The sequence below is a fragment of the Haliotis rubra genome, unplaced genomic scaffold, assembly GCF_003918875.1.
Source record: "Haliotis rubra isolate DU_JTF1 unplaced genomic scaffold, ASM391887v1 Scf2, whole genome shotgun sequence".
In the NCBI taxonomy this organism is placed as follows: Eukaryota; Metazoa; Mollusca; class Gastropoda; order Lepetellida; family Haliotidae; genus Haliotis; species Haliotis rubra.
In genome coordinates, this window is record NW_025766002.1 from 3,567,442 (window position 1) to 3,578,188 (window position 10,747).

The following is a 10,747-nucleotide window of genomic DNA, read 5'->3' on the forward strand; positions in this document are numbered from 1 at the left end:
TGAAGCCGACATGCTGTGAACAATGGCTAATACCTGTATCACTTTGGGGTTTCTTCTGACATGAAGCCGACATGATGTGAACAGTGGCTAATACCTGTATCACTTTGGAGTTTCCTCTGACATGAAGTCGACATGCTGTGAACAATGGCTAATACCTGTAACACTTTGGGGTTTCCTCTGACATGAAGCCGACATGCTGTTAACAATGGCTAATATCTTGATCACTTTGGTGTTTCCCCTGACATCAAGCTGACATGCTGTGAACAACGGCTAATACCTGTATCACTTTGGGGTTTCCTCTGACATGAAGCCGACATGCTTTGAACAACGGCCAATACCTGTAACACTTTGGGGTTTCCTCTGACATGAAGCCGACATGTTGTGAACAATGGCTAATACCTGTAACACTTTGGGGTTTTCTCTGACTTGAAGTCGACATGCTGTGAACAATGGCTAATACCTGTATCCCTTTGGGGTTTCCTCTGACATCAAGCTGACATGCTGTGAACAATGGCTAATACCTGTAACAATTTTGGATTACCTCTGACATCAAACGCACATGCTGTTAACAATGGCTAATACCTATCTCACTTTGGGTTTTTCTCTGACATGAAGCCGACATGCTGTGAACAATGGCTAATACCTGTATCACTTTGGGATTTCCCCTGACATCAAGCGGACATGCTGTGAACAATGGCTAATATCTGTATCACCTTGGGGTTTCCTCTTACATCAAGCTGACATGCTGTGAACAATGGTCAATACCTGTATCACTTTGGGATTTCCTCTGACATGAAGCCGACATGCTGTGAACAATGGCTAATACCTGTATCACTTTGGGGTTTCTTCTGACATGAAGCCGACATGATGTGAACAGTGGCTAATACCTGTATCACTTTGGAGTTTCCTCTGACATCAAGCAGACATGCTGTGAACAATGGCTAATACCTGTAACACTTTGGGGTTTCCTCTGACATGAAGCCGACATGCTGTTAACAATGGCTAATATCTGTATCACTTTGGGGTTTCCCCTGACATCAAGCTGACATGCTGTGAACAACGGCTAATACCTGTATCACTTTGGGGTTTCCTCTGACATGAAGCCGACATGCTTTGAACAACGGCCAATACCTGTAACACTTTGGGGTTTCCTCTGACATGAAGCCGACATGTTGTGAACAATGGCTAATACCTGTAACACTTTGGGGTTTTCTCTGACATGAAGTCGACATGCTGTGAACAATGGCTAATACCTGTATCACTTTGGGGTTTCCTCTGACATCAAGCTGACATGCTGTGAACAATGGCTAATACCTGTAACAATTTTGGATTACCTCTGACATCAAACGCACATGCTGTTAACAATGGCTAATACCTATATCACTTTGGGTTTTTCTCTGACATGAAGCCGACATGCTGTGAACAATGGCTAATACCTGTATCACTTTGGGATTTCCTCTTACATCAAGCCGACATGCTGTTAACAATGGCCAATACCTGTGTCACTTTGGGGTTTCTTCTGACATGAAACCGACATGATGTGAACAGTGGCTAATACCTGTATCACTTTGGGCTTTCCTCTGACATCAAGCCGACATGCTGTTAACAATGGCCAATACCTGTAACACTTTGGGGTTTCCTCTGACATGAAGTCGACATGATGTGAACAATGGCCAATACCTGTATCACTTTGGGTTTTTCTCTGACATGAAGCCGACATGCTGTGAACAATGGCTAATACCTGTATCACTTTGGGATTTCCTCTTACATCAAGCCGACATGCTGTGAACAACGGCTAATACCTGTATCACTTTGGGGTTTCCCCTGACATCAAGCTGACATGCTGTGAACAACGGCTAATACCTGTATCACTTTGGGCTTTCCTCTTACATCAAGCTGACATGCTGTGAACAATGGCTAATACCTGTAACACTTTGGGATTTCCTCTTACATCAAGCTCACATGCTGTGAACAATGGCTAATACCTGTAACGATTTGGGATTTCCTCTGACATCAAGCGGACATGCTGTTTACAATGGTTAATACCTGTATCACTTTGGGGTTTTCTCTGACATGAAGTCGACATGCTGTGTACAGTGGTTAATACCTGTATCACTTTGGGGTTTCCTCTTACATCAAGCTGACATGCTGTGAACAATGGCTAATACCTGTATCACTTTGGGGTTTCCTCTTACATCAAGCTGACATGCTGTGAACAATGGCTAATACCTGTAACAATTTTGGATTACCTCTGACATCAAGCGGACATGCTGTTAACAGTGGTTAATACCTGTATCACTTTGGGGTTTCCTCTGACATCAAGCCGACATGCTGTGAACAATGGCTAATACCTGTATCTCTTTGGGGTTTCCTCTGACATCAAGCAGACATGCTGTTAACAACGGCTAATACCTGTATCACTTTGGCGTTTCCTCTGACATGAAGCTGACATGCTGTGAACAACGGCTAATACCTGTATCACTTTGGGGTTTCCTCTGACATGAAGCCGACATGCTGTTAACAACGGCTAATACCTGTATCACTTTGGGGTTTCCTCTGACATGAAGCTGACATGCTGTGAACGACTAATACCTGTATCACTTTGGTGTTTCCTCTGACATCAAGCTGACATGTTGTGGACAATGGCTAATACCTGTAACGCCTTGGGGTTTCCTCTTACATCAAGCCGAAATACTATGAACAATGGCTAATACCAGTAACACTTTGGGGTTTCCTCTGACATCAAGCTGACATGCTGTGAACAATGGCTAATACCTGTAACACTTTGGGGTTTCCTCTGACATCAAGCTGACATGCTGTGAACAATAGCTAATACCTGTATCACTTTGGATTTCACTTTGTTTTTCCAGTTATACAATTATATAATATCTGCATTACGTTGGATTTACGCCCACATGAAGCTGACAGGGTGTCATGCAATTGAAATACTTAAACCAAAAGCATGCCAGTGAGTAAAGCAAACTCTCTAATCAGAATGTTGAGGACACTTTGGTTACATGAGCGCCAATTCGAGATAGTTATGAGATGGTAATAGAATATATTTTGGGTGATCAATGAACATAATTGGATGTTTTGCAATATCAAACACCTCTATACATAATGAATCTTCTGTAGGCCCGTGAAGGTCCGGCTTAGAATTGGTCTTCAGTAAAAGGCGACTAACGGGATCGGGTGGTCAGATTCGCTGATTTGGTTTACGCATGTCATCGTATCCCAATTGAGTAGATCGATGCTCATGCTGTTAATCACGGGATTGTCTGGTCCAGACTCGCTTATTTAAAGACCGCCACCTTATAGCTCGAATATTGCTAAATGCCGCTTTAAACAACAAACCAATCAACCAAACAATCCTCTATAGATATTTTGGTGCCTCTGGGAAATGTGGTAATTTGGCTGGAACGTTTTAGAATGAAATAACTGGAAAAAAATCCAAGTGTAATATTTATCGTGCAGAAAGTATATATTTTTTACACTCCAACGGACCTTAGGGTGCAATCGCACCCTTGGCTTCTGTCAAATGTTTTTTTTAGAAGGCACTTAAATGGATTAAGATGTAGCTTTTTTCAGAGTGTGTCTTACTGCGAGGTGGCTGAAGTTCTTTCAGTGCATCCAGACTTCTGAAACATATGTGCTTTCTTAAGGTGAAGTTAGAGAAATTTGATGTTTAAGTAACCTAGACAAAGTTAATGCAACCTTCCTAAATGTGACTATCACTCCCAGTAAAGTGAACAATGAACCAGCATAGACAATGGAAAGGTGGTAAGCCAAGAACGTTGAAAAAACAAGTTTTGTTTACAACCCTATTACGTCTGTGGGTTCTTCGCGTGTTCTCATTTTTTATGTAAATTAGATACAATTGTTAAGAGTATTGAATAATAATTATGATATCAATACATGTATGTATACGGTATCCTAGTTTCATAGAACGTTGCTTGTGACATCAATCACTGGATTGTCTGGTCAAAGCTTGACTTTTGTATGTAGCTGGAATATTGCTACAATATTGTGTGACGTTAAACGACATGCAGACAATTATTTTAACATAGTTATTATACTTAAATGAGCACAATTAATACACTATTCAGATGATGACTCCAATATCTTAAAATGTTTTATGGAATATTCACCAGATCTGGCCTAAATGACTTGTTTGGACTTACGTTGTTTCATGTGAAACGTCGTGATTGTCGCCAGAACGATGAAGGCGACTATCTGGGGAAAAGAAGTGTCTGGAGCAGTATTGCGAGCAGTATCTAGTCAAACTTATTGTAATATAGAAATGTGTGAATCATTCATCAAATCTAAATATTCTGGAATACAATTTAAGGCTGCAACTGACTAAAACAGTATTAATTTCACCATGAAATTCATGCATGCCAATTCCTGATATTTTGCGAAGCAGAAGATAAAAAGAAGAATATGCGCACCAAAAACGTGATTATAAAAGACTTGATTTACATGTATATTGACTTGCCTATACATTTGTTGGGTGATACCGGTGGGGCGGGTGGGGCGGGATATGCTCACACACTTTTTGGCGAGCATGTGGTATCCTCACTATTTGACACCTGCCAATGACATAGTTGGATCGAACAATGCACTGTACTCTGCAGAAATATCTCAAACGGAAAAGGATTTGTCGCTTTTTTGTGACTTCTTAAATATATATGGGGCAGTGGGGAAGCCTAATGATTAAAGTGTTTGCTCGTCACTAAGAAGAACCGGGTTATATTCCCCACATGGGTACAATGTGATGTTGCTAGAATGTTGCTAAATATTACTCATATACTCACTCACACACTCACTCTGTCAATTAAAGATACATAGAACATAAATATTTGCTTCCTTTTTTCGAATATACCAAAGTATACGAAAATGATACCAGGTTTGCCCGAATTATCATGGACTTAAGCCATTTTGTCTGTATTCAGTTTGCTAATTACGCGAATTTGTATATGTTTTGAAAACACTATTCATAGCTGTTACATTATTGAAGTTTAAAACCTAAAATGACCAAGAGAAAGGTTTCAGATCTGCATTAAAGTCAATTTAGCTACAAACTTTTCACATCTACCTGACACTAACACATATTACATTGTGAAGTTGTTACTTTGTTGATCTCGTTTCAGTTTACATGTCAATGGGGATAATAAATGTCACAGTGATTGTCATGCAACCTATCAGATGTTAGCTTTGTGCTGTGTAATTGAGCTCGGGTGGTAATAAATGTCACATCTTTCAACCCGTAACGTGGCTTCTGTCAGACAGAATGTTAAAGGTGTGAGTCTCTAGTCATGACTGTAGGAACTGTCAACCAGTACTGACTCTGGACGATTACACAAGCGTATGTGTACATGAAGCTGCAAACGGCCATGTCCATGATTTGAAGTCTGATATTCTATAAGATTAAGAATTATTAACGACACTAACCTTTGGCGTTCAAGTTTAAACTCTGAGTAGCCCACTCGAACGGTCTGCTGTTTTGCCAACATTTTGTGTGCTGGATTCGTCCTGAACACGATCGGTAGTTTTTCCGTCAGACATGTTATTTTTGGGATTACACTTTCCCTGTAACGTACATATTCTGATATTCTTGTTGGGTTGAGCGCCATCCGGGATTCGAACCGACACTCTCAATTGTTATATTTGACGACTTCCTAAATTGCATTGTGTCTTCATAGTTTTCCCGTGTTGTTGGGTTGTCAAATATACATATGTCAAAAATCATAGTTTTAAGATCTAACCATTTGGCTGACTAAGTGCAAGTAAAGATCATTCTTTTATTTAGTATGATCACAACCTTGTTATATAGATCATCTGAGAAGTGTGATATCTCTTGCCTCTGAGTTAAGTTGTAAAGTTAATGACCCTGTATAGTTTCCATTTGCTTGTATGGTAATGGCGTGCCTAGTGTCTGTCAGTGTATTATATGTCTGGAAAAGCTACATGAAAGCGGCCTGTCTTGGTCTGACAATCCAGTGATTGATGCCATGAGCATTCACACATTTCGGAAACACTGGCATGCAGTTACCAAAGCTTGTGCAACTGACCTATATATTCGCCTCTCTATTTTTTCTCACAGAGAATTCCACAGGCTGCACATGTTTGGTAAATCTGGGAACGCTAAGTTCATATTTCTTCAAAATATCCTCGAGCAAAACCCGTGCTTTAAACACATATTCTCTTAGCGCTGAAGTCGATAAATAATCATTTGCTGAAGATTTTAGAATATGAGAAAGACTCAATATAAATAAACACCACGACCATTATCCTGTTTGGGGGATGGGGTAGCCGAATACAGAGGTTCGATTCCCCACATGGGTACAATATATGAAGACCATTTCTGGTGTCCACAGCCGTGATATTGCTGGAATATTGCTAAAAACGTCTTGAAACCAAACTCACTATCTCAGTCACTGTTTCGGTGATATCGACATATAATGTATGTGTTCCCCTGTGTGTCGAGGACAATCAGCGAATATTACTATCAACGATGTGTAGTATGAGCTATACGTTAGGTGAGCTATAGTTCTGTATCTTGTTTTCGAGGGTACATTCCGAGACACATATAGATGGTCTTTATAATCATTTGTGTCAGTGGGAATGAAATATAAGCCAGGTGGTCTTAGGGGAATTAACAGCCTCCAGCAATGTTCTGGAATTATATGTGTGTCATTGCTCTCTACAGCTTGTCACGAAAGATGAGATTAGCAGATCAGATAATACTTAGTTATCCCGCTAGAAATTTCGGATGCACTGTGAATACCTCAGCAATGGTATAAGCAAGAAATAATCTGAGACAAATACGGTGATGGTGAAAGATTTGACACACTGCTCTTACTTAAGGTCTTATTGCATCACCGTGGAAGCCAATATTTCTTGTAACATAACAAATATAATAAGCTTATTGTGTAGGTGGGATCAATGTAGAAGTTGTGACTTGAGGCGAGACAGCAGAGCGAGTGGGTGGGTGGTTGGATGGATGGGGGTGTGAGTGAGTGAGTTAGTGTCAGTTATAACAGCGTTATTTATGAGTGAAACAGGAGGAATGTTTACCTTCACGAAACCCACATGTAGAATGTGGTGCCGAGCAATCAGGAAACAGTAAAATGGCAAATTTGAGATCATTTAACTTAGATATCTGTACTCAAGAATGCGACGAAACCTACAAAGAAATGTCAAACAATTACCAATTGTATAAAAAACCTACTTGGTACAGTATAAATTAAGCTACAGTAAACATAAAGCTGCAGTATATACTAGAATGACAGTACCAATTCAATGACAGTTAATACCCCGGTCTGAACACCGTCGCGCCATAGACGACATCTAGGTTGTTTGAAGATAATGTATCATGAAACACACGATAACTAGATATAAAACAACGGGGCAGAAATTATGAGGAAAACGCGTTGCGCAATTTAAATATGTACCTATGAATACGGTTGCTGGAGATTGGAGATTCGCACATTCCAGGGGTAGCGGAAAAGGTCAAAGCCAACTGCCGATTACATATAGTACACCGGTAAATTGTTGGCATGTATCAAATACAGAGCAGCCTGTGCTTGCGTTGGAGCCAACTAAACAACCAGTTACATATTTCCAAGCATCAAAGTGACTAAATATTTCGGTTGACTGTTTGATTGGCATTCCAGTAATTGGTGTGCAATTACCAAATCTAACAACTTCTGGCTAATGCGTTTATCACAACAGCTAACTCCAACAGTCATGGTGTCAACTGTAGGTTCTTCATTGTCCAGATACCCGTGAAGGTCCGGGTTAGAATATTGATCTTCAGTAACCCATGCTTGTCGTAGGCGGCGACTAACGGGATCAGGTGGTCAGGATCGCTGACTTGGTTGACACGGCGTAAAACTAAACTCACTCACTCACTGATTTTCCAGTCCAGCAGACTGTGAGAGGAGAAAAAAGAGAAAGTCTGGAATATTATCCATGCTCAGGAATACCTTTAGATGCCTCACTGACGAAAATGTTGATGAACTACGTGGTTCGATCAAGGACAATCGACAACGTACCACACGTCACATAGCCAATGCAGTGAGAAGGAATGAACTGAGCATGACAAAGATTTCAACACCAGTTCCTGTGGATGTATGTCGTTTTGAAGCAGTCCGTCCAGTTGGATAGTGTTGGAGACGTGTAACCAAGGTTGAGTCTTGGTGTTATCATGATCGACCAGACTCTTGTACACAGGTGCACACAATGGGAACACCAAGCGTCCCTTATGGCCTGTTCCAACAGCTTGCATGGTCATCGTTTCGGTTTTCTTGGAAAAACGTTACTGAAGGTGTGTTGTTCCACCAGGTCTGTTGTCGTCATGGGACTGCGGTTACACGTTGAACTTCTACCATATTTAGTAAATTTGGGACGGTCAGATTTCCACCTCTTCCAAAACGGAAAGTAAGAACTGTCCGGCAAGCTAATTATCATGACGTCATTTCCGCCTTGGAGAACTTGACACCACCACGAGGAAGCCTTTTACATAAGTGAGATCAAGGCATCTGACATCAGAGGGATTATGTAGAAACCTACTCCAATTAACAACGAACTCGTTCAGTTAGGTTCAGATAAGCCAACGTTTTTGCCATTCGTCGCATCATTAATTAAGTAAAGTTGTCGAGGTCATTGCAAAAGTGACGTTTTTAGAGACGTGATTATTATAGGTTATATAATTCAGCGATTAGAAGACACAGATTCACATATGTGAAGACATGTCAATCATATTGATATTTAACAAGAATGTAAGAACTACTCTTCTCGATTGACGTCTTCCGGAACTGTCATTAGGTGCTGATTGGTTCAGCTTGCCAAGCACCTGCTATTGCCATTGGCGTACTGGTATGCATTTTTCATGTCTTATCTAAATGCATTTCCTTGTCACAGACCTTCCCAAATCAGGTTAAACGAGGGGTTTAAGGTGGATCAAGCAGAAACTGCACAGATGGCCTTGTGTGGCATTGTAGAATCTGACGTGGGACGTCATATAGTTTATTATTGTCGATCCTAAATTATTGAGGTCGTTGAATAGGTAGAGCCATTATTTCACAGATACGTCAATACACTGTACTCACACGATGATGTGAGGCTTGAGTACTGGAAAGATTATGGTCTTGACAATCTCGCTTGAGTATTGTAGTAATGTTTCGGTGGAAGCAACACGCCGAGGGTATCTAGTGCGTATGTTTTATGACCCTTCCTCGCCGAGTATGTTTTGTTCCACACCTGAGACAGTCATGCAGTCATACATGTGATTGTTTCCTTACAGCTAATGTTCGCTGTTGATAATTATTGTAGACAATGCTGTTACAAGTGATCTACATATAGTGCGGGGTACGTAGAGCAAGCAAAGCATCAAAGCGATGCAAACAATGTTTATAGTGATAAATTCTGCTCCGCTTTCATTCTTAATATTGACAAAGGAATGTTTTTTTCCCTGTGTGTCCACATCCTGACAGCGTGTTAGCATTTACAATTTTATAATCTGACGACAGCTTAAGATAAAATAAAATAGATTTGCTGTTATACTACTACTACTACTACAACTACCACCACCACCACCACCACCACCACCACCACCACCACCACCACCACCACCACCACTACTACTACTACTACTACTACTACTACTACTACTACTACTACTACTACTACTACTACTACTACTACTACTACTACTACCACTACCACCACCACCACTACTACTACTACTGCTACTGCTAATGTTACTACTTTTGCTGCTGCTACTACTACTACTACCACCACTACTACTACTACTACTGTTACTACTTCTGCTGCTGCTGCTACTACCACTGCTACTACTTCTACTACAACTACTACCGCCACCACCACTACTACTACTACTACCACCACTACTACTGCTGCTACTGCTACTGCTACTGTTACTACTTCTGCTGCTGCTACTACTACTACAACTACTACCACCACCACCACCACTACTACTACTACCACCACCACTACTACTACTGCTACTGTTACTACTTCTCCTGCTGCTACTTCCAATATTGGTGCTACTACTATAACTAAAACTACTACCACTACTGCTACTACTACTCTTAAATTATAGATTTATAATTATACCGCATCTTATCCAGATACTGTCTGCTCAAGAGAACTCAGTCAACTGTCCTTTTGTGTTGAACCCAGTTCTAGACCCATTCTGCCTTATAGAATGTCAATAATAAGCAATAAACAAGGCTTTTTATATGAGTTTATTAGACCCAATTTTTACAAAGTTCAAAACACTGTTGAAATGGGAAGATGATTTACAAAAAGAGTACACTGATACAGAGTGGAAGAATATTAATCTTATGGCAAAACGATGTACACAATGTAGTGAACTAAGATGGTTTCAGTTTAAAATCATTCATAATATACTGAGTACCAATAACTTGTTATTTACGATGGGATACGTTGAATCCCCAGCATGTTCTTTATGTAATGATCCACTTGAAACCATTGTACATGTTTATATGCCTGTCAGTATGCCAAAATGATATGGAGACAACTTTCAGCATGGCTTGCAAAATATACTGAAGGAAACATAGAATTCAATGAAGGGAATGTATTATTTGGATTTAAGGGTATGAATAATAATCCTTTGAATCCAATTATTCTTATAACAAAATCTATGCTTTACAGATGTACTATTAGGACAATCAAACCAAATTTCAAACCTTTACATCAA